The 25,584-nt window shown below is 37.8% G+C and overlaps 1 protein-coding gene across 12 annotated transcripts in view; it reads left to right on the top strand.

The window, feature by feature from the left end:
- The window catches only part of CATSPERB (catsper channel auxiliary subunit beta), a 236,133-nt gene that overhangs the window by 84,301 nt on the left and 126,248 nt on the right, over window positions 1–25,584 (top strand). The gene's annotated exons all lie outside the window — the stretch shown is intronic.

The following is a 25,584-nucleotide window of genomic DNA, read 5'->3' as shown; positions in this document are numbered from 1 at the left end:
CCAGCCTATCTTCTATTAGTGTTCGCAATGATATTTTTAAAACTCCAAGATCCCTTTTTTCACATTTTTATTGATATTATATTATATATTCACATACCATGTAATCATCCAAATTGTGCAATCAGTGATTCACAATATCATCATACAGCTGTGTATTTATCATCACAATGGACTTTTTTTTCTGTTTTGTGAAAAATAACATGTATTCAATAAAGCAATAAATTTGAAACCACACCACAACAATTAGTTGTAGAATAGATTTCAGAGTTTGGTGTGGGTTACAATTCCACAATTTTAAGTTTTTACTACTATCTCATCCAAGATACTGGAAACTAAAAGAAATATCAATATAATGATTCAGCAGTCATACTCATTTGTTAAGCCCTACCTTCTCTGTATAAATTCACCATTAACTTTGATCTTTCTCCCACCTTTTTTAGGGGTATTTGGGCTATGCCCATTCTAACTTTTTCATGTTGGAAGGGGATGTCGATAATATAGGATAGGAGGATGGAATTAGTTGATGGAAAGGTTGGCCCGTCTGAATTTCAGGACTTATCTGGTCGAGGGATCCATCTGGACATTATAGGTTTCTGGAAAATAATCCTAGTGCATGAAATCTTTGTAGAATCTCATAAAATGCCCCAGGCATATGTAAGAGTGACCTCTAGTTTAGTCTATTGACTCTATTTGAACTCTCTCAGCTACAGATACCTTATTTATTATACTATTTTCTCCCTTTTGGTCAGGATGGCCTTGTGATTCCTATGGTGCAAGGGCCAGGCTCATCACTGGGAGTCATCTCCCATGCCATAGTGAGACTCTCACCCCTGGATGTCATGTCCCATGTACAAGGGAGGGCAATGATTTCACTTGCAGAACTGGGCTTAGAGAGAGAGAAAGAGGCCACATCTAAGCAACAAAGAGGTCGTCCAAAAGTAACTCTTAGACATATCTATTGGTACACTAAGTTTCTCTGTTACATAAATAAGTTTCACAAGAGCAAGCCTCAAGATCAAGGGCTTGCCCTATTGATTTGGGTGTCCCTAATGTTTGACACAAGGAGGTTCACTAATGGTAAAGTTTAAGAGTTCCATAATTTTTCTCCCATCCCTCAAAGGACTTTGCCAGTCCCTTTTGATTATCTACTTAGTATACTCTGGGATGCATCCAGGCATTACATTAAGCTGTACAGGATTAAAGGCCCTCATTCTTATTCTGGGCTCCCTGTGTTTGGATTGTTTAGATGATCCATCCAGACAGGTTGAGTTAGATTATGTGCTACAGAAAATTTAGGTTCTGGACAGAATAAACCTTTCTTCCTTTGGTCTCATAGAGTAGTGAAGTTCTAAAATACAGACAATGTCTTCCATACCCCTGTATTCTGAATTACCTTAATCTCAACCTGATCAGCTTCATTCCTATCTCTAAATACCACGTTATACATACATAAAACAGCTTCTCAAAATCCAGAGATAACATTTACTGCTCCACTCTAAATATGACTCTATAAGAGCTTACAATCTAGGTCCCAATTTTCTTGTAAGTATTTTCTAAATGAGACCATACAATATTTGCTCTTCTGTTTCTGGTTTATTTTGCCTTACCAAATGTCCCACAGGCTCATTCACAATGTTACATGCCTCAAAATGTTGTTCATTGTTGTAGCAGTGCAATATTCAATAATATGTATACACTATCGTTCACTAATCCACTTCTCAGTCAGTGCATCCTTCAGCTACCTTCATCCATTAGGCATCATGTGTAATGTCCACAGTCAGCAGTTCATCAACACTCTCAATTGTAAATAATTTCATTGTTCCCAAGAAAAAAATAACCAATAAACACACCCTCACCAAATGGAAAATCCAAACCTCCCCTTAATTCTTGCCCCCCCCCCGATTATGTACCCCTGGTATTGCTGTGGTACTATTGATATTTTCCTGTTAAACATAGCCATAGCATGCAATAGTAGTTTTCCCTCTATATCCTAGTTTGCTAGCTTCCAGAATGCAATATACCAGAAATGGAATGGCTTTTAAAAAGGGGAATTTTAAAAGTTGCTAGTTTACAGTTCTAAGGCCGAAAAAGTATCCCAATGGAGGCAAGTCTATAAAAATGTCCAAATTAAGGCACCAACAAGAGGTTACCTACACTCAAGAAAGGCTGATGAATTTCAGGGTTACTCTCTCAACTGGAAAGGCATGTGGTGAGCATGGTGACATCTGCTAGCTTTCTCTCCAGGCTTTTTGTTTCCTAAGTTTTTCTGGTGACATAGTCCTTCTCCATCTCCAAAAGTCTCTGCAGCATGGGCTCTCTGCTTCATGGCTCTCGTCATTCTGCTGTCATTCTCTGCTCTCTCAGAGTCTCAAGCTTTTCCAAAATGCTTCCTCTCTTAAAGGATTCCAGTAATCAAGACCCACCTAGAATGGATGAAAGTCACAGCTCCCTCTATTCAAAAGTTCATACCCACAATTGGGGGAGTCACATCTCCATGGAGATAACCTAATCAAGTTTCCAACATACAGTACTGAATAAGGATTAAAAGAAAAGACAGATCAGGATTAAAACATGGCTTTTCTAGGGTGCATGATCCTTCCAAACCAGCACACCCTGTGATTATATACTCTTTGTACAAGATTCATACCTTTGAAGTAGTTCATGCAAAAACTTAGTTATATTTGTCGTGTTAATCAAGGGGATGGTGGATCTATACAATCCCTTTCAATTAACTTTACCTTAAATATGGTAATATTACTTATAGATCCACTAGTGAACCACCTTCACTTCTATCTATTCCCTCAACTTTAAGTTCAATCTCATTAGCTAACTGTTCACCCATCTCAAGCTTCTATGTGTCTCTAGATCCTCTATATTCTGTATTATAAGCCTTTGATTTTACCCTTACCATGGTAAAAAAAAAAATGAAATAATACAGTGTCTATCCTTTTGTGCTTGGCTTATTTCACCCAGAATTATGTCCTTAAGATTCATTCACCTTGCCATATGCTTCAGGATATCATTTTGTCTAACTGCTACATAATGTTCCATCTTATGTATGTATCACATTTTGTTAATACACTCATCTGTTGATGGGCACTTTGATTTTTTCTATCTTTTAGCAATTGTGAATAATGCTGCTTTGAACATCAGTGTGCAAATCTCTGTTTGTGTCACTGCTTTCAGCTCTTCTGGGCACATACCAAGTAGTGGTATTGCAGGCAACTGCAATATTTAGTTTTCTGAGCGACTACCAGACTATCTTCTATAGCAGTTGTACTATTATACATTCCCACTAGCAGTGTATAAGCATCCCAATCTCTCCACATCCTCTCCAACATTTGTAGTTTCCTGTTTGTTTAATAGCAACCATTCTTATAGGTGTGAGGTTGTATCTTATTGTGATCTTGATCTGCATTACCCTTATAGCTAATGAAAATGAGCATCTCTTCATGTCCTTTTTAGCCATCTGTATTTGCTCTTCAGCAAAAAAATGTCTAATCATATCTTTAGCCCATTTTATAATTGAGTTGTTTGTTCATTTGTTGTTGAGTTGTATGACTTATATATGTATACATAATGTCACCTTTATCTGATGTGTGATTTCCAAATATTTTCTCCCATTGTGTTGGCTGCCTCTTCATCTTTTTGACAAAGTCTTTTGAGGCAGAAAAGCATTTGATTTTGAGGAGTTCCCATTTGTCTATTTTTTCTTCTGTTGCTTATGCTTTGGATGTAAAGTTTAAGAAGCTACCTCCTATTACTAGGGCTTCAAGATGTTTCCCTACATTTTATTCTAAGAGTTTTCTGGTGCTAATTCTTATATTTAAGTGTTTGATCCACTTTGAGCTAATTTTTGTATAGGGTGTATTCTAGTTTGCTAGCTGCCAGAATGCAATATACCAAAAACAGAAAGGCTTTTAAAAAGGGGGAACTTAATAAGCTGCTAGTTTATAGTTCTAAGGTTGTGAAATTGTCCATTTTAACATAAGTCTATAGAAATGTCCAATCTAAAGCATCCAGGGAAAATACCTTGTTTCAGCAAGGCTGATAACATTCAGTATTTTGCTCTCAGCTGGAAGGGCACATGGCAAAGATGGCAGCATCTGCTTGCCTTCTCTCCAGGCCTCTTGCTTCATGAAGCTGCCTGGGAGGCATTTTCCTTCTTTGTCTCCAAAGGTCTTTGGCTGGTGGTCTCTGTGCTTCTCTCATCCTTCTCTTTCCTCATTCTCAAAAGGACCTCTCCAAAATGTCTTCTCTTTTATAGGATTCCAGTAAACTAATCAAGACCCGCATAGAATGACTGGAGACATATCTCCACCTAATCAAGTTTAACACTCACAATTTATTGAGTCATATCTTCGTGGAGACAACCTAATCAAGTTTCTAACCTACAGTACTGAATTAGAATTAGAAGAAACTATTGCTCCCACAAGATTGATTGGGATTAAAACATGGTTTTTCTAGGGTACACAAATCCTTTCAAACCAGCACAGGGTGTAATGTAAGCATCTTCTTTCATTCTTTTGGCTTTTGATATCCAGTTCTCCCATGCCTATTTATTGAAAAGACTATTTTGTCCTAGTTCAGTGAATTTGGGGACCTTTCAAAAAATCAGTTGACCATAGATTTGGTTGTCTATTTCTGCACTCTCAATTTGATTCCATTGTTCAGTGCATCTATCTTTGTGCCAGTACCATGCTGTTTTGACCACTACAGCTTTATAATAAGCTTTAAAACCAGGAAGTATTAATCCTCCCACTTCATTCTTATTTTTTAGGTTGTTTTCAGCTATTCAGGAACTCTTTCCCTTTCAGATGGAAATGGTAACTAGCTTTTCCAAGTCTTCAAAGTAGGTTATTAGAATTTTGATTGGTACTGCATTGAATCTGCAGATCAATTTGGGTAGAATTGACATCTATACTACATTTAACCTTCCTATACAGGAGCAGAGAATGTCTTTTCACCTATTTAGATCTTCTTTGATTTCTTTTAGCAATGTTATGTAGTTTTCTGTATACAGGTTCTTTACATCCCTGGTTAAGTTCATTCCCAGATACTTGATTCTTGCTATTTTGAATGGAATTGTTTCCTGAATTGACTCCTCAATTAGTTCATAGAAACATTACTGATTTTTTGACCATTAAGTTTAAATCACTCCACCTTGATGAATGTATTTATTAGCTCAAGTAACCTTGTTGTAAATTTCTCAGGATTTTCCAATCATCTGCAAATAATGGAAGTTTTACTTCTTCCTTTCCAATTTGGGTGCCTTTATTTCTTTTTCCTGCCTTACTGCTCTAGCCAGAACTTCTAGTATAATGTTGAATAATAGCGGTGGTGACAGAGGGCATCCTTGTCTCATGCCTGATCCTAGGGAGAATGTTTTCAGTCTTCTGCATTCAGTACAATGCTGGCCCTGGGTTTTTCATATATACCATTACCATATTGAGGAAATTACCTTTGATTCCTATCTTTTAAAGTGTTGTTATTAGAAAAGGATGTTGAATTTTGTCAAATGCTTTTTCAGCATCAATTGAGATGATCATGTGATTTTTTCCTTTCGATATGTTAATGTGCTGTATTACATTAATTGATTTTCTTGTGTTGAACCATTCTAGCATTCCTGGTTTAACCCCGCTTGGTCATGGTGTATAATTCTTTTAATGTTGGATTTGATTTGCAAGTATTTTGTTGAGAATGTTTGCTTCTGTGTTCATTAAGGAGATTGACCTGTACTTTTCCTTTTTTACAGCATCTTTATCCAGTTTTGATATTAAAGTATGTTAACTTCATAAAATGAGTTAGATAGTTTTCCTTTTTCCTCAGTTTGTCAGCATATGGTTATCCATAGCATCCTCTTATGTTTTTTTTATTTCTTCAGGGTCTGTGGTAACTGCCCCCTCTTAATTCTTATTTTGTTTATTTTCATCCTCTATCTTTTTTTCTTTGTCAGCCTTGCTAGTGGCTCATTGATTTTATTGATTTTTTTCAAAGAACCAACTTTTGTGTTTTTTTATTCTTTCAATTGCTCTTTTGTTTTCCCAATCATTTAAATCTGTTGTAATCTTTGCTATTTCTCTTCTCCTGTTTGCTTTGGTGTTAGTTTGCTGTTCTTTCTGTAGTTCCTCCAGGTGAGCAGTTTGACCTTGATTTTTGCTCTTTCTTCTTTTTTAATAATTGCATTTAGGGCAATAAGACAGCCCATACAATAGGAGACAATATTTGGAAACAACATCTCAGATCAGGGTCTAGTATCCAGAATATATAAAGAGATTGTCCAACTCAACAACAAAAAGACAAACAACCCAATTTTAAAATGGACAAGAGACATTAACAGACACTTCTCAGAAGATGAAATACAAATGGCTAAAAGGCACATGAAAAGATGCTCAACTTCCCTGGCTATTAGGGAAATGCTTTATAGCAAAACCATTATGGAAATGCCTTATAGCAAAACCACAATGAGATATCATCTCACACCCACCAGAATGGCCGTTATCAAAAAAACACAAAATAACAACTGCTGGAGAGGATGTGGAAAAAGAGGCACACTTATCTACTGTTGGTGGGAATGTAAAATGGTACAACCACTGTGGAAGGCAGTTTGGTGGTTCCTCAGGAAGCTAAGTATAGAATTGCCATATGATCCAACAATACCATTGCTAGGTACTTATTCAGAGTACATTAGAGCAAGGACCCAAATGAACATTTGCACACCAAAGTTTATAGCCTCATAATTTACATTTGCCAAGAGATGGAAACAGCCCAAAGTCCATCAACAAATGAGTGGCTAAACAAGCTGTGGTATGTACGTATGATGAAATATTATGCAGCTGTAAGACAGAATAAAGTCATGAAGCATGTTAAAATGTAGATTAACCTTGAGGACGTTATGCTGAGTGAAATTAGCCAGAAACAAAAGGACAAATACTGTACAGTCTCACCAATATGAAAGAACATTAATGAGTGAACTTGGAGAATTTCAGTTAAAAACAGAGATTATCAGGAGATAGAAATAGGGTAGAGATTGGGTAATTGGAGCTGAAGGGATATAGATTGTGCAATGGGACTGATAGTAAAAATTCAGAAATGGATAGCACAATACTACCTGATTTAGCACAATAATATAAGTACACTGAATGAAGCTGAATGTGAGAATGATAGAGGGAGGAGGATTGAGGGCACAGAAACCAGAAGGAAAGATAGACGATAAAGACTGAAATGGCATGATCTAGGAATGCCTAAAGTGTACAATGATAGTGACTAAATGTACAAATTTTAAAATGTTTTTGCATGAAGAAGAACAAAGAAATGTCAGTATTGCAGGGTGTTGAAAATAGATGGTCATTCATATTTTAAAACTTTAACTTATGTGTGAGACTAAAGGAAAAATGTTTATCTGGTACAAAATTTGTATTTTGACTAGATTTTTCCATATTTTAGGGGCATTTCCTAATATATGATGCCCCCATAAATCCCAGAGTGATCTGAATAGTGAATAAAAAAGTATTTTCAAAGTCCCCTTGGAGGAATGACAAGAAAGGGGAAAAATCCAACTTCCCCATTTGGAGAATTCCTGATATTCTCAAAGCAATGGGGACAACCAAATCAATAGTCTGAGCCCTCAGTCTTGGGGTTTGTCCCTATGAAACTTATCTCCACAAAGATAGACTAACCTACTTAAAGTTGGGCCTAAGAGTAACTTCTAAAGAGCCTCCATAGTGCCAGTTGAGTAGTCTGAACTCAGTCTTATATGGTTCCCTTTGTAAGTTGTAGATTATTTTTCTCTTGCCACTTTCAGGATTTTCTGCTTCTCTTCAACATCTAACAGACTAATAGTATGTGTCTTAGAGTAGGCCTATTTGAATTTATTCTATTTGGGGTTCATTGAGAGTCTTTAATCTGCATATTTATGTCTTTCATGAGGGCTGGGAAGTTTTCCCCCATTATTTCCTCAACTAGTCCTCCTAGCCCTTCACTCTTCTCTTCTTCTTCTGGGACACTGATGGTTCTTATATTTGTGTGCTTTGTATTGTCCATCATTTCCCTGAGATCCAATACAAATTTTTCCATATTTTCTACCATTTGCTCTTTTGTGCATTTAAGATCAGTTATCCTGGCCTCTAGTTCATTTATTCTTTCTTCTGCCTCTTCAAATTTGCTGTTGTGTGTCTAGTATATTTTTTATTGGGTCTACAGCATCTTTAATCTCTGTTATATCTGCTATTTTTCTATTTATTTTTTCAAGTTCTTCTTTTTGTCTTTCTAGTGTCTTCTTGATCTCCTTTATGTCATTAGCCAACCCATTGATTTTATTTAGTGGGGTTATATGAACATCTTTGATTATTTGTTCCAAAGTCTTTGTCTCCTCTGGTGTTTTAATTTGGTCATTAGGGTATCTATCTGCATCTTCATATGCTTAGTGATCTTCTGTTGCCTTCAAGGTATGTAAATATCTTCAGAGAGTTACTTTGGAAGTTGATTTCCTTCAGTAGTCTAAATCTTTGTATTTGTGGGATGGGTTTGAAGCAGGATGTGGGGCATAGGGCAGGGCACAACAGTGTGGTGATAGGTTATAGTACAGGTATAAGCAAGTGTTGGGGATCCTGTGCTGGTGCCCATGAATGTGGGGTGCAGGGTGCAGGGTTGTGAAAGACCAGTGTGTGGGCTGGGGGTGGGGTGGGATGCAGCTTGGACAGGCCTTGGAGCACAGCAGCAGGGTATGGGATGGGAGACACAGAGTTAGTGTGTGGTGGGAGATGGATGAGCGATTATGCAGTTGCATAGGGGCAGGTATGTGGGCAGGATGTGAGTAGGATCATGGAGCATGGGGACCGTGGGTATCAGGGTGTGGGGTATGAGTCACAGAGGTCATGCTGCAGGGATAGCAGGGCAAGGGTCCATCCTTGCACAGGGAAGGGGGTCCAGGGGGCAGGGATGTGGATGCACAAGTGTGCTGGGGAAGGGTGCAGGTCATGGGGGTTGCAGGGCATGGAGTGGGTGGATCTCTGGTGTGAGGGCATGGGTGTGGAGGATGATGGGGCAGTGGTGCATGCATGTGCAGTGCAGGGGCTGTGTTACACAGATGCACATGTTAGCAGCTGCCAGATGTGGGAGCAGGGTGCTTGTGCCAGTGGATATGCATTTGCATGGGTCAGGAGATCAGAGTACAGGGTTTGAGAGATTGGTGCACAGGTGCTTGGGTGCCAGGTGGGCAGGATATAGTGGTGTGCATGCATGGGTCTGGGAGTTGGCCCTGGTGTGTGGGGGCCTGGTGGGTGGGGTCCTTACGTGCACATGCAGACAGCTCAAGGGTGGCAGGGTGGGTTTGCACCTGCATGGGCTGGGGGTGAGTGTGGTCCAGATATACCAGTCAGTGCTTACCTAGAGCTGGAGAGGTGGAGCAGGGGTGTGTGCTTGTGCATGTGTCCATGCAGGTCTGGAGAGCCAGACACAGGAGTGCTCATGTGCAGAGTTCATGGATTATAGGGTGGGGTTGCAGAACTGGGTGAGTTGGGGGTGGGGGTGGCCCAGTATGCAGGCAGTATGCATGGGTGTAGCACATTCAAGGAACGTGGCTTGCCTTATTTCCTCATCTGCATCTCACTGTCTGTGCACTCCTCAGGGCTCCAAGCCTCCGTTTGGATAGGGGCATGTTAGGCTGTTTGCACTAGCTGGATGTTCGTTGGTTCTTTGCATCTCAATTCTTCAGCTTTTGCAACCAGGACCTTCCTTTGTGGTGTAGATGCCTCTCTATTTATTTAGGTCTTCTATAATTTTTTTTTTTTTTAGCAATTTCTTATAGTTTTCTGTGTATAGGTCTTTTGTAACCTTAGTTAATTTTATTCTTAAATATGTAATTCTTTTGGTTGCAATTGTAAATGGGGTTTTTTTTCTTGATTTCCTCCTCAGATTGCACATCACTAGTGTATAGAAACATTACTGATTTTGGGGTGTTGTTCATGTACCTTGCCACTTTGCTGTATTCATTTATTAGCTCTAGTAGTTTTCCAGTAGATTTTTTGGGATTTTTGACGTATAGTTTCATGCCATGCAAACAGAGTTTTTCTTCTTCCTTTCCAATTTGGATGCCTTTTGTTTCTTCTTCTTGTATAATTTCTCTGCTTACAACTTCTAGCACAATACTGAATAACAGTGGGGATAGTGGGCATCTTTATCTTGTTCTTGATCTCAGAAGTAAAACTTTCAGTCTTTCCCCATTGAAGATGATGTTAGCTGTAGGTTTTTCATGTATTTCCTTTATCATGTTGAGGAAGTTCCCTTCTATTCCTATCCTTTGAAGTGTTTTCATCAAGAGAGGACATTAATCTTGACTAAAAGGGAGAAAAGAAGTGTAACAAATAAGGTATCAGTGGCTGAGAGAGTCCAAATAGAGTTGAGAGACTACTCTTATGCAAGCTTTAGTTAGACATTGCTACCTATGATAGCTTGCCAAACCCCAACCAAAATCATTCCTGCCAATCCTAAAGGACACCTAGGTCATTATATAAGATTCTACAAAGGTTCCATGTACAGGGTAACTTACCAGAAATCTACAACCTCCAGATGGGTTCCTGGACCAGATAAGTCCTGAAATGCAGAGGACCAGCCTCTCCAGAACATCAAGTAATTCCATCCCCTATCATATATTTTGGCATCCCCTTCCAACATGAAAAAGTTAGAATGGGCATAGCCCAAATATCCCTAAAGAGTGGGAGAATGATCAAAGTGATTGTGGAGCTATACAGAGAAGGTAGGGTTTAATAAGTGAGTATGATTGGTGATTCATTATATTGATATTTCTTTTAGACTCCACTATCTTAGAGCAACTACAAGCAAAAACCTAAAATTGAGGAATTATAACCCATACCAAACTCTGAAATCTGTTCTACAATTAATTGTTGCAGTATGCTTTGAAATTTATGCTTTTTTGTATATATGTTATTTTTCACAAATAAAAAAAATCAGTTGTGATGAGAAATACACAGCTATATGATGACAAGGTGAACCATTGATTGTACAATTTGGATGGTTACATGATATGTGAATATATAATATATATCAATAAAAAAATTTTTAAAACAGTTAAAAAAAAAACAGGGCAAGGGTAAAATAAATACACAAAATATAGCCCTTTGTCCTGTACGCCAGAACTGGATTGCAGATTTGCCTTTGAACTGCCTAGAAACTAACATAAACACGAGATATGATGTGTTTCAGAATTAACTATGATCACAAGCAAAATACAAATTAATTGGTCAGGAGAAGTATAGCTGGTCCTAGAACTGAAATATTGAATAAATGTTTCATATTTTAAAAAAAGGATGTTGACTTTTGTCAGATGCCTTTCTAATCAATCGAGATGATCATGTGGTTTTCCACCTTGACTTATTGATATGGTGTATTACATTAATTGATTTTCTTGTATTGAATCAGGCTTGCATACCTGGAGTAAATCCCACTTGGTCATGGTGTATAATTCCTTTAATGTGCTGCTGGATTCGATTTGCAATGTTGAGGACTTTTGCATCTATATTCATTACAGAGATTGGTCTGTAATTTTTTTTCTTGTATCTTTGTCTGGCTTTAATATAAGGGTGATATTGGCTTCATAAAATGAATTAGGTAGTTTTCACTCTTCAATTTTTTTTGAAGAGTTTAATCAGGATTGGTACTGATTCTCTCCTGAATTCACATGTGAAACCATCTGGTCCTGGACTTTTCTTTTTTGTAAGCTTCTTGATGACTGATTCAATCTCTTTATTTGAGGTCATTTATTTCATCTCAAGTCAATGTTGGTTGTTCATGCCTTTCTAGGAAGTTGTCAATTTCATCTATGTTATCTAGTTTATTAGCATATAGTTGCCTATAGTATCCTCTTATTTCTCACGACCTTCTTTATTTCTGTGGGGCCACTGGTTGTGTCCCTTCTTCCATTTCTGATTTTATTTATTTGCATCCTCTTATTTTTTTTTTTGTCAGCCTAGCTAAGGGTTCATCAATTTTATTGATTTTCTCAAAAAAAACTTCTGGTTTTGCTTATTTTCTTGATTGTTTTCATATTCTTAATTTCATTGATTCTGCTCTAAATTTTATAATTTCTTTCCTTTTGTTTGCTTTGGGGTTAGTTTGCTGTTCTTTCTCTAGTTATTCCAAGTGAACAGTTAATTCCTTGATTTTTGCTTTCATCTTTTTTAAATATAGGCATTTAAGGCAATTAATTTCCTTCTTAGCACTGCCTTTGCTGCATCTCATAAATTTTGGTATCTTGCGTCTTCATTTTCATTTGCCTTGAGACATTTAATAATTTCTCTTATAATTTAATCTATGTTTAGGAATGTGTTGTTTAGCCTCCATATATTTGTGAATTTTCTGGCCCTCCCTGCCTGCTATTGATTTCCAAGTTCGTTCCATTATGATCTGAGAAAGTGTTTTGTATAATTTCCATCCTTTTACATTTATTGAGACTTGCTTTGTGACCCAGCATATGGTCTATCCTTGAAAATGATCCCTGAGCACTTGAGAAAAATGTACATACTGCTATTGTGCAATGTAATGTTCTGTGAATACTGGTTAAGTCTAGTTAATTTATCATATTATTCAAAATCGGTTTCCTTATTAACCTTCTGTCTAGATGGTCTATCCATTGATGAGAGTGAGGAATTTAAGTCTCCAACTATTATGGGAGAGGTGTCTAATTCTTCCTTCAGTGTTGTCAGTGTTTGCCTCATGTATTTTGGAGCACTCTGGCTCAGTGCATAAATATTTATGATTGTTATGTCTTCCTGTTGGTTTGCTCCTTTTATTAATACATAGTGTCTTTCTTTGTCTTTTTAAATTGCTTTACATTGACGTCTAATTTGTTGGATATTACTGTAGCTGCCCCTGCTCTTTTCTGGTTGTTTTTTGCATAAAATATATTTTCCCAGTCTTTCACTTTCAATCTATTTTTGTCCTTGGGTCTAAAGTGTGTCTCCTGTAGACAGCATATAGATAGGTCCTGCTTTTTAATCCATTCTGCCAGTCTGTCTTTTGATTGGAATTTAATCCATTAACATTTAATGTTATTGATGTAAAGGCAGTACTTTCTTCTACCATTTTGTTTTTTGGATTTTATATGTCATATCTAATTTTTTTCTCTTTTACCTTTACTGACAGTCTTCATTTCTGTACTCTTCTCCAGACCTCTCTCTCCCTCTCTCTTGCCTTTTCCTATCTGCCTGTAGTGCTCCCTTTAGAACTTTTTGTAGAGCTGGTCTCTTAGTCACAAATTCTCTCAGTGATTGTTTTTCTGAAAATATTTGGATTTCCCACACTTTTTTTTGGCATGGGCAGACACAAGGAATCAAACCCAGGTCTCAGGCATGGCAGGCAAGGACTCTGCCTGCTGAGCCACCATAGCCCACTACCCACCTCATTTTTTTGTTTGTTTGTTTTATCTTGGAGGTTATTCTTTCTTAAAAAAAATTTATTTATTAATTTAAAAATTTAACAAATAAACTAAAACATTAACATATATAATCAGTAATTTGCAATGTCATCACTTAGTTGCATATTCATCATTTCTTAGAACTTTTGCATCAATTCAGAAAAAGAAATAAAAAGACAATAGAAATAGAAAAAACGAAAACAGGAAAAAAAGATTATACATACCATACCCCTTACCCCTCGCTTTCATTGATCACTAGCATTTCAAACTAAATTTATTTTAACATTTGTTCCCCCTATTATTCATTTTTATTCCATATGTTCTACTCGTTTGTTGACAAGGTAGATAATAGGAGCATCAGATACAGGGTTTTCAAACTTATGCAGTCACATTGTGAAAGCTATATCATTATTCAATCATCCTCAAGAAACATGGCTACTGGAACACAGCTCTACATTTTCAGGCAGTTCCCTCCAGCCTCTCCATTACATCTTGAATAACAAGGTGATATCTACTTAATGTGTAAGAATAACCTCCAGGATAACCTCTAGACTCTGTTTGGGATCTCTCAGCCATTGATACTTTGTCTCATTTCACTCTTCCCGTTTTTGGTCAAGAAGGTTTTCTCAATCCCTTGATGCTGAGTCTCAGCTCATTCGAGGGTTTTTCTCAATCCCTTCATGCTGAATCTCAGCTCATTCTGGGATTTCTGCTCCACGTTGCCAGGAAGATCCACACCCCTGGGAGTCATGTCCCATGTAGACAGGGGGAGGGTGGTGAGATTTCTTGTTCTGTTGGCTGGAGAGAGAGGCCACATCTGAGCAACAAAAGAGGCTCTCTTGGGGGTGACTCTTAGGCCTAAATTTTAAGTAGACTTGGCCTATCCTTTGTAGGGTTAAGTTTCATATGAACAAACCCCAAGACTGGGGGCTGAGCCCATAGCTTTGGTTGTCCACACTGCTTGTGAGAATATCAAGAATTCAATTTGGAGGAGTTGAATTTCTCCCCATTCTCACCATTCCCTGAAGGAGGCTTTGCAAATACATTTCCACTTCCTGATCCAATCAATCTGGGATTCATCGGAGCACCCCTCTGGACAAACCAACAAAATCTCATGTCCTACCTGAGATTCCAAGTACTTATGGTGTTCAATCAAACTACCTACATAAGTTACATTAGGAAATGCACTAGTCAAAATATAAATTTTGTAACAAATAAACATTTTTTTGCTTTAGTCTCACACATAAGGTGAGATTTTAAAATATTAATTACCATCTATTTTCAGCACCCTACAGTAATGACAGTCCTTTGTTCTTCCTCATGCAAAACCATTTTTAAAATTTGTACATTTAGTCCTTATTATTATACACTCTAGGCATTCCTAGATTATACCTTCTCAATCTTTAACATCTATCTTTCTTTCTGATTTCATTTATACCCCCAGCCCTCCTTCCTCTATCATTCTCACATGCAGCTTCATTCAGTGTTTTAACATAATTGTATTACAGTTAGGGAGTATTGTGCTGTCTATTTCTGAGTTTTTATATTCAGTCCTGTTGCACAATCTGTATCCATTCAGCTCCAATTACCCAATATCTTACCCTATTTCTATCTCCTGGTGGTCTCTGTTACCAACAAAATATTCCAAGTTTATTCACTAATGTCAGTTCATATCAGTGAGACCGTATAGTATTTGTCCTTTTGTTTTTGGCTAATCTCACTCAGCATAATGTCCTCAAGGTCGATCCATGTTGTTACATACTTCATAAGTTTATTCTGTCTTAAAGCTGAATAATATTCCATCATATGTATATACCACAGTTTGTTTAGCTACTCGTCTAATGATGGACATTTTGGCTGTTTCCATCTCCTTGCAATCGTAAATAATGCTGCTATAAACATTGGTGTGCAAATGTCCGTTTGTGTCTTTGCCCTTATTTCCTTTGAGTAGACACCTAGCAATGGTATCGCTGGGTCATATGGCAATTCTATATGCAGCTTTTTGAGGAACCGCCAAACTGCCTTCCACAGCGGTTGTACCATTTGACATTCCCACCAACAATGAATAAGTGTGCCTCTTTCTCCACATCCACTCCAGCACTTGTCATTTTCTGTTTTGTTGATAATGGCCATTCTGGTGGGTGTGAGATGATATCTCATTGTGGTTTTGATTTGCATTTCTCTAATGGTCAGGGACGTTGAGCATCTCTTCATGTGCCTTTTGGCCATTTGTATTTCCTCTTCTGAGAAGTGTCTGTTCAAGTCTTTTTCCCATTTTGTAATTGGGTTGGCTGTCTTTTTGTTGTTGAGTTGAATAATCTCTTTATAAATTCTGGATACTAGACCTTTATCTGATATATCATTTCCAAATATTGTCTCCCGTTGTGTAGACTGTCTTTTTACTTTCTTGATGAAGTTCTTTGATGAGCAAAAGTGTTTAATTTTAAGGAGTTCCCACTTATTTATTTATTTCTTCAGTGCTCTTGCTTTGGGTGTAAGGTCTATAAAACTGCCTCCAATTGTAAGATTCATAAGATATCTCCCTACATTTTCCTCTAACTGTTTTATGGTCTTAGACCTAATGTTTAGGTCTTTGATCCATTTTGAGTTAACCTTTGTATAGGGTGTGAAATATGGGTCCTCTTTCATTCTTTTGCATATGGATATCCAGTTCTCTAGGCACCATTATTGAAGAGACTGAGTTGGCTTGACTGCCTTATCAAAGATCAATTGTCCATAGATGAGAGGGTATATATCTGAATATTCTATTCTATTCCATTGGTCAATATATCTATCCTCTTGCCAGTACCATGCTGTTTTGACCACTGTAGCTTCATAATATGCCTTAAAGCATATTAAGCACAAGACATTCAACTTCATTTTTTTTCCTCAGGATACTTTTAGCTATTCAGGGCAACCTACCCTTCCAGGTAAATTTGCTTATTTGTTTTTCTATTTCTGAAAAGTAAGTTGTTGGGATTTTGATTGGTATTGCATTGAATCTGTAAATCAATTTAGGTAGAATTGACATCCTAACTATATTTAGTCTTCCAATCCATGAACACGGTATGCCCTTCCATCTATGTAGGTCTTCTGTGATTTTTTTTTTTAACAATTTCTTGGTGTAGTTTTCTTTGAATAGATCTTTTGTCTCTTTAGTTAAATTTATTCCTAAATATTTTATTCTTTTGGTTGCAGTTGTAAATGGAATTTTTTTCTTGATTTCCCCCTCAGATTGTTCATTACTAGTGTATAGAAACACTACAGATTTTTGAGTGTTGATCTTGTAACCTGGCACTTTGCTGTACTCGTTTATTAGATCTAGTAGTTTTGCTGTGGATTTTTCAGGGTTTTCAACATACAGTATCATATCATCTGCAAACAGTGAGAGTTTTACTTCTTCCTTTCCAATTTTGATGCCTTGTATTTCTTTCTCTTGTCTAATTGCTCTGCTAGAATGTCCAACACAATGTTGAATAACAGGGGTGATAGTGGACATCCTTGTCTTGTTCCTGATCTTAGGGGTAAAGTTTTCAGTTTTTTCCCATTGAGGATGGTATTAGCTGTGAGTTTTTCATATATTCCCTTTATCATTTTAAGGAAGTTCCCTTCTATTCCTATCCTTTGAAGTGTTTTCAACAGGAAAGGATGTTGAATTTTGTCAAATGCCTTTTCTGCATCAACCAAGATGATCATGTGGTTTTCCTGCTTTGATTTGTTGATATGGTGTATTACATTAATTGATTTTCTTATGTTGAACCATCCTGGCTTACCTGGGATGAATCCTAGTTGGTCATGATGTATAATTCTTTTAATGTGTTGCTGGATTCGATTTGCTAGAATTTTGTTGAGGATTTTTGCATCTATATTCATCAGAGAGATTGGTCTGTAGTTTTCTTTTTTTGTAATATCTTTGTCTGGCTTTGGTATGAGGGTGATGTTGGCTTTGTAGAATGAATTAGGTAGCTTTCCCTCCTCTTCAATTTTTTTGAAGAGTTTGAGCAAGATTGGTACTAATTCTTTCTGGAATGTTTGGTAGAATTCACGTGTGAAGCCATCTGGTCCTGGACTTTTCTTTTTGGGGAGCTTCTTAATGACTGATTCAATTTCTTTACTTGTGATTGGCTTCTTGAGGTCATCTCTCTCTTCTCAAGTCAAAGTTGGTTTTTCATACCTTTCTAGGAAGTTGTCTATTTCATCTACATGGTTGTATTTATTAGCATAAAGTTGTTCATAGTATCCTCTCATTACTTCCTTTATTTCTGTGGGGTCAGTGGTTATGTCTCCTCCTCCATTTCTGATCTTATTTATTTGTATCCTCTCTCTTCTTCTTTTTGTCGACCTCGCTAAGGATCCATCAATCTCATTGATTTTCTTATAGAACCAGCTTCTAGTTTTATTGATTTTCTCAATTTTTTTCATGTTCTCAATTTCATTTACTTCTGTTCTAATCTTTGTTATTTCTTCCCTTTTGCTTGCTTTGGGGTTAGTTTGCTGTTCTTTCTTGAGTTCTTCCAAGTGGACAGTTAATTCCTCGATTTTTGCCCTTTCTTCTTTTTTGATATAGGCATTCAGGGCAATAAATTTCCCTCTTAGCACTGCCTTTGCTGCATCCCATAAGTTTTGATATGTTGTGTTTTCATTTTCATTTGCCTCAAGATATTTACTGATTTATCCTGTAATTTCTTCCTTGACCCACTGGTTGTTCCTTTTATTAATATGTAGTGCCCTTTTTTGTCTCTTTTAACTGTTTTTACATTTGAAGTCTAAATTGTTGGATATTAGTATAGCTACTCCTGCTCTTTTCTGATTGTTGTCTGCATGGAATATCTTTTCTCAATCTTTCACTTTTAATCTATGCTTATCCTTGGGTCTAAGATGCACTCCCTGTAGACACCATATAGAATGGTCCTGTTTTTTAATCCATTCTCCCAGTCTATATCTTTTGATTGGGGAGTTTAATCCATTAACATTTAGTGTTATTCCTGTATGGGCAGTACTTTCCTCTACCATCTTGCCTTTTGGATTTTATATGTCATATCTAATTTTCCTTCTTTTTATCTTTACTCATAGTCTTCCTTTCTACAGTCTTCTCCACACCTCTCTCTTCTGTCTTTTCATATCTGTCTCTAGTGCTCCCTTTAGTATTTCTTGCAGAGCTGGTCTCTTGGTCACCAATTCACTCAGTGATTTTTTGTCTGAAAATGTTTTAATTTCTCCTTCAATTTTGAAGGACAATTTTGCTGGATATAGAATTCTTGGTTGGCAGTTTTTCTCTTTTAGTAATTTAAATATATCATCCCACTGTCTTCTTGCCTCCATGGTTTCTGCTGAGAAATCTACACATAGTCTTAGTGGGTTTCCCTTGTATGTGATGGATTGCTTTTCTCTTGATGCTTTCAAGATCCTCTTTTTCTCTTTGACCTCTGACATTCTGATTAGTAAGTATCTTGGAGTATGTCTATTTGGACCTATTTTCTTTGGGGTATGCTGCACTTCTTGGATCTGTAATTTTAGGTCTTTCATAAGAGTTGGGAAATTTTCAGTGATAATTTCCTCCATTAGTTTTTCTCCTCCTTTTCCCTTCTTTTCTCCTTCTGGGACACCCACAACACATATATTCATGGGCTTCATTTTGTCATTCAATTCCCTGAGTCCCTGCTCATATTTTTCCATTTTTTCCCTATAGTTTCTGTTTATTGTCGAATTTCAGATGTTCTGTCCTCCAGTTCACTAATCCTAAATTCTGCCTCTCAATCTACCATTGTAGGTTTCCATTTTTTTCATCTCTTCTCCTGTGCCTTTCATTCCCATAAGTTCAGTGATTTGTTTTTTTTCAGTCTTTCCATTTCTTCTTTTGTTCATCCCTTGCATTATTTATATCCTCCCTCAATTCATTGATTTGGTTTTTGATGAAGTTTTCCATGTCTGTTCGTATATTCTGAATTAATTGTTTTAGCTCCTGTATCTCATTTGAATTGTTGGTTTGTTCCTTTGATTGGGCCATATCTCCAATCTTCCTGGTATGATTTGTTATTTTTTGCTGGTGTCTAGACATTTAATTGCCTTAACTAGTTTATTCTGGAGATTGCTTTCACTTCCTTTACCTACAGTTTTCTTGCTGGATGAATTTGTTGTCCATCTGTTCTTTGACATTCAGTTCAGCTTATTCTGGACCTCTAGCTTAGATTTTGTTTAACAGAGGAGAATTTTTTCTGTTCTTGTTTTCTTGTTTCTTGCCCTGCTTGTGTGGTGCCTTTTCCCCCCACCCTTAGGAGGGTCTGCTTAGGTATTATAGACCCCAGCTGGATTTTCCCAGACCAAACTGACCTCCTATCAGGAGGAAAGAGTCACCTGCATCAGTTTTCCCTGAGGGTGAGCCCCAGCAGGTTGAAAGACTTTCCTGTGAAGTCTCTGGACTCTTTTTTCTTATCCTGCCCAGTATGTGGCACCTGTCTGCCTGCAGGTCCCACCAGCTTAAGATGATGTGGTACCTTTAACTTTGGCACACTCTCCCTGCTGGGGGCATGGTGGAGACAGAGGAGAAGTTGTAGGCTGGTTTTAGTGGCTTCAAATTACCAAGCACTGGTGTCTGAGTTTCTTAAGGGAGGGATTCCACCTGAGTTGGGCTTCACCCCTCCCTTGGGGAAGGTACAGGTTCCAGACAAGCCCTCAAACAAGCTTGTTTCTCCCATTGCAAATGTATAACAAATATATGCAAATATATATAACAAATGCCTGGGACAGTTGCAGCCTGAGAAGTCCTGCAGCTGAGTCCAAAGGCAGTCAAGCCTTTGTAGAAACACAGCCACAAAAACCTCTACTTCCTTTTTTTTTTCCTTTTTCCACCGGCCCTGCCCCCTTGGTGCTGGGGCAAAAATGAGCAACCTCTGCTTTGACCAGGTTCACCTGAGCTGAGGGCCTATTTTTAGTAGTCAGAATTTGTTAATTAATGCCACAATTAGTGTTTGGTTGGGCTCAGCCCCTGTTGCTGGTAAAGTCTCTTTCCTTTCCCCTCTGGGAAGCATCCTGTGGGGGAAGGGCACCGGCCACCGTGGCTTGCAGAACTCACGGTTCTGGGGGGGCTCACACCCAGTCCAGTTGGTCCAGACTGGGGTACTCTGTGTGTCCAGTCACTGATGTGGCCCCAGGAGCTGTTCTGTACTGTGTCTGGTTATTTAGTAGTTGTTCTGGAGTATGAACTAAAACACGCACATTGCTAAGCCACCATCTTGGCCCAGAACCCCCCACCTCATTTTTGAAGGATGTTTTTTCTGGGAATAGAATTCTTGGTTGGCAGTTTTCTCTTTCAGAATCTTAAAAATATCACATCACTGCCTTCTTGCCTCCATGGTTTCTGCTGATAAATCTACACATAGTCTTTTTGAGCCTCCTTGTGAGTGATGGGTTTCTCTTCTCTTGCTACCTTCAAAATTCTCTCTTTGTCTTTGACATTTGACAATCTGATTAGTAAGTGTCTTGGAGTATGCCTATTTGGGTCTATTCTGTTTGTGGTATGCTGCACTTCTTGAATCTGTCATTTTATGTCTTTCATAAGAGATGGGAAATTTTCAGTGATAATTTCCCCCATTGGGCTTTTTGCTCCTTTTCCCTTCTTTTCTCCTTCTGGGTCACCCACAACATGTATATTCATATGTTTCATTTTGTCGTTCAACTTTCTGAGACTCTGCTCATATTTTTCCATTCTTTTCCCTATATTTGCTTTTGCATGTAAAGGTTCAGATGTCCAGTTCTCTAGTTCACCAATCCTTTCTTCTACCTCTTCAACTCTGTTGTTGTAGGTTTCCATTGTTTTTTCATCTCTTCTACTGTGCCTTTCATTCCCATAAGTTCTGTAATTTGTTTTTTCAAACTTTTAAGTTTTAGGCTCATCCGGTGTCTTCTTTATATCCTCCCTCAACTCATCGATTTTATTTTTAATGAGATTTTGCATGTCCATTTGAACATCATGAAGTAGTTATTTCAACTCCTGTATCTCATTTGAAGTGTTGGTTTGTTCCTTTGACTAGACCATATCTTCAATTTTCCAGTATGACTGATTATTTTTGCTGGCATCTAGGTATTTGATTTCCTTAGTTAATTTATTCTGGAGGTTGTTTTCACACTTTTGCCTAGGGTTTTCATGCTGATGGCATTGTTCTCTATTTCAGCTCACCTTATTCTAGACTTCTAGTATAGGTTCTGTTTAACTGATCAGAATTTTTCAGTACTTGTTTTTCTGTTTCTTGCCCTACCTATATGAAACCATTTTTTGAGGAGGGTCTCCTCAGATATTATAGACCTGAATCAGATTTTCTGAAGCCAGACAGGCCCATGTCTCAGGATGAGAGAGTAGCCAGCATCAGTTTTCCCTGAGAGTAAGACCTAGCAGGTTGTCAGATTTTCCTATGTAGCCTCTAGAGACTGTGCTTTTCCTATCCTGCTCAGCATGTCACATTTGTCTGCCTGTAGCTTCCCACCAACTTAAAGTGATGTGGCACCTTTAATTTCAGCAGACACCACTTGCCAGGGGCATGGTTCAGACAGAGGTGAGGTAGTAGGCTGGCTATAATTGCTTCTATTTTCCAGCCCCTGGGGCCTGTATTCCTTGAAGAAGGAATTCCACTTGAGCTGGGATGTACCCCCCTTTTCTGTGGGAAGATAAGCCCCTTAGAGAATTAACCCCTTTCACCTGACTAGTTACTTTGTCTCTCAGACATGCCTTAGTTTCACCCTTGCCCAGGGCAGTGCTGGAGCCTGAGATTGCTTGGAGTTCTATCTAATGAACTATTGAGAAGTAAAATTAAAAAAATGCCTTTTCAGAGCCAGACTACTCCTGGGGTTTGCCAATCAAGAACTTAAGTTGGTTTGTGAATCTATGCTCCCGGCTCTGTGTGCCACCTTTTCTTAGGGTCCAGCCCTTTTCCAGTATTTTGTGCTGTTCAACTCAAAAGCCCCTGGGCTTTTTGTTTGTTTGTTTTTCTGTCCACCCTGTCCCCTCTATGCTGGGGCAAAAACTTCAAAATTCTTTAGTGCTTATTCCAGGTTTATCTGTGCTTGGAGCCTATTTTTAGTAGTCAGAATTTGTTAATTCCCCAACTGGAGCTTTGTTGAAACCTTTCCTATATCCTTTCCCCTCAGGAAACCAGCCTGCCATGCCCATGGGGGAGGGGCACCAGACTCTGTGGCTTGGGGTCTTACAGTTCTGTGTGGAGTCTCATCTGTACACCCTTTCCAGACTGGTTTATGCTGTGTGTCCAGTCATTGATGTTCCCCCCAGTAGTTGTATTGTAATGTTCTAGGCTATTTATTAGCTGCTCTGGGGGATGAACTGAATTCTACACCTCACTATGCTACCATCTTGCCCCACGTCCCAGCACTTGCATATTCACCTTGCACTTTAATGTTCTGGAGATGGCTTCTTTCCTTAAACTTCATGAACCAACTTCTATCCAGCTTCAAACTTTTCTTCTGCAGTTTCCTCACCTCTCTCAGCCTTCATAGAATTGAAGAGAGTTGAAGCCTTGCTCTGGATCAGGCTTTAGCTTAAGGCAGTGTTGTGACTAAAGAAGTGGTCTATAGAACCACTAAAATTTTCTTTGTATCAACAATACGGCTGTTTCACATTCTTATCATTCATATGCTAAATGGAATAGCACTTTTAATTTCCTTCAAGAACTTTTTCTTTGCATTTACAACTTGGATAACTGTTTGGTGTAAGATGCCTAGCTTTTGGCTTATCTCAGCTTTCAGTATGTCTTTCTCACTAAGCTTAAGTATTTCTAGCATTTGGTTTAAAGTGAGAGATGTGCAACTCTTCCTTTCACTTGAACACCATTGTAGGGTTATTAATTGGCCTAATTTCCATATTGTTGTGTCTCAGGGCACAGGAAGGCCTGAGGAGTAGAAAAGAGATGGAGCAATAGCTGGCCAGTGGAGAAGTCAGAACACACACATGTATCAGTTAATTTCACCGTATTATATGGATGCAATTCATGGCACTCCAAAACAATTACATAATAATGTCAAAGAATATGGTTCACAAATCACCATAACAGATATAATAATAATGAAAAACTTTTAAATATTGTAAGAGTTACCAAAATGTGACCCAGAGACATGAACTGAGCAGATGCAGTTGGAAAAATGATGTGAATAGACTTGATTGATTCAGAGTTGCCACAAACCTCCATTTTGTAAAAAAACAAACAAACAAACAAAAAGCACAGTATCTGTGAAGCACAATAAAACATGGCATACCTGTATATAAAGAAGTCCTAGAACCAGTAAGAAAATGACAACCCAACAGAGAATGGGCAGAAGACTTGAAAAGATACTTCAAAAAAAGACTATCATCTTTTAAACATCTGAAAATGTGTAAACATATGAAAATGTATAGTACCACATTGATAATTAGGGAAATACAAATCATATTACAATGCAATGCATGTACATCTTCCATATGGCTAAATCTATGAATACTTCCAACATCAAGTGTTGACAAGGATGTGCTAACAATGAAAATTCCCTAACAATATCATTAGAAGTGTATATTGATATAAACATATTAAAATATTGTTTCACAGTAACTACTAAAGCTGAATGTACTCACATATCTTATGATCCAACAATTTCAATTCTTAGTATAGAGCCCAAAGAAATAGATATATCTGTCTATCAAAGTACACTTACAATAATGTTCATAGTAATATTAACGGTGATTGTAAAAAATGCCCATTAGTAGAGGAATGTATTAAAAGTATGTATATTCATAAAGTGGAACATTACACAACAATGCAAATGAATGAACTTCTGCTGCTAGCAATATCTTGGTTTATTTCACTATGATTATTGTAGTAAGGATCATAGTAGATTGTTGTAGTATCCCAATTTGTTCATGCTACCAACTGTGCCTTTGTGTTGTCCCTTTACACATTAACTCTGGACTTGCCCTTGACTATGTGACTTGCTTTGGTCAATGAGACATCTGCAAATATGACACAGCATGGACTTGAAATATGCTTCCACACTGGGGCTTGCTGTCTTTTATTCTGCTCTTAGGACCTGGTGCCACATGAACAAACTTGGCCTAGCTTGCTGGATTTTGAGGGACACATGGCTGATCTCCTCCAGCCTATAGTGAATTTATTGCCCAACATATAAGCGAGGTCATCCAGAACTAGCCAACCCCCAGCAGAACTACCATCATGTGATGGAAACACAAAAGTCTCCAGGCAAGATCATGTAGGCCCACCTGAGCAAAAATCTCAGCAGAATTTTGACTTAAATAAATGTGTCCTGTTTCAAGTCACTCAGTCCAGGGCATGTAGCAAAAGCTAACTGATACACTCATAGACATATTGAACACAATAGGGCAAACATTAAAGAATATATACTGTATGATTTCATACATATAAAGTTCAAAATTACCTCATGGCTACCTTTGGAAAGAAGTATGACGTAGTGACAAGGAGAGGGTAAAGTTAAAGCTATTGACACAAAAAGGATTATGCTAGGACTCAGTGGCATAAAGAAATCTGCATCTATTATTGCTTGGGTCTATGGCAGGGGTCAACAAACTATGTCCCATAGCTAAATTCAGCCTGCTATCTGTTTTTATAGATAATGTTTATTGGAACATAGCTATATTCATTTATTTACCTATTGTCATGGCTATTTTCATGCTACAATGACAGAGTGGAATAGTTGCACCAGAGATTTTATGACCCACAAAGCCTAAAATATTTACTACCTGGCTCTTTTTAGAAAAAGTTTGCTAACTGCTGGTCTGTGGTTAGCCGAGTGGTTCTGCTTATCATTAGGCCTTGTGTGATAGCAGCCACCTAACCCAGGATTATTCCCAGTGTTCCAAGATAAGGAGCAGAAGTAAGGACTCCTGAGCCCTCAGCTTCATACTAGCATACCATCATTTACACCACATTCTATTGGCCAAACCAAGTCATGAGATCAACTTAGATTTAAGGAATACCACTTCTTGAGGGGAGGAACTGCAAGTCACATTGCAAAACTGAGAAGAGGGAAAAGAGGAATGAAGACTTGGGACTATTTATTTAGCTAATCTTCTATACAGGACTTCTAAGATACTAATAATGTTGCCTTTCTCAATTTGTTGGTGGTTACATAGGCACGTA

The sequence above is a fragment of the Tamandua tetradactyla genome, chromosome 12 (genome assembly GCF_023851605.1).
Source record: "Tamandua tetradactyla isolate mTamTet1 chromosome 12, mTamTet1.pri, whole genome shotgun sequence".
Taxonomy (NCBI): domain Eukaryota; kingdom Metazoa; phylum Chordata; class Mammalia; order Pilosa; family Myrmecophagidae; genus Tamandua; species Tamandua tetradactyla.
Note: the sequence above shows the minus strand (reverse complement) of the source record. Positions and strands in the feature narration are given on the sequence as shown.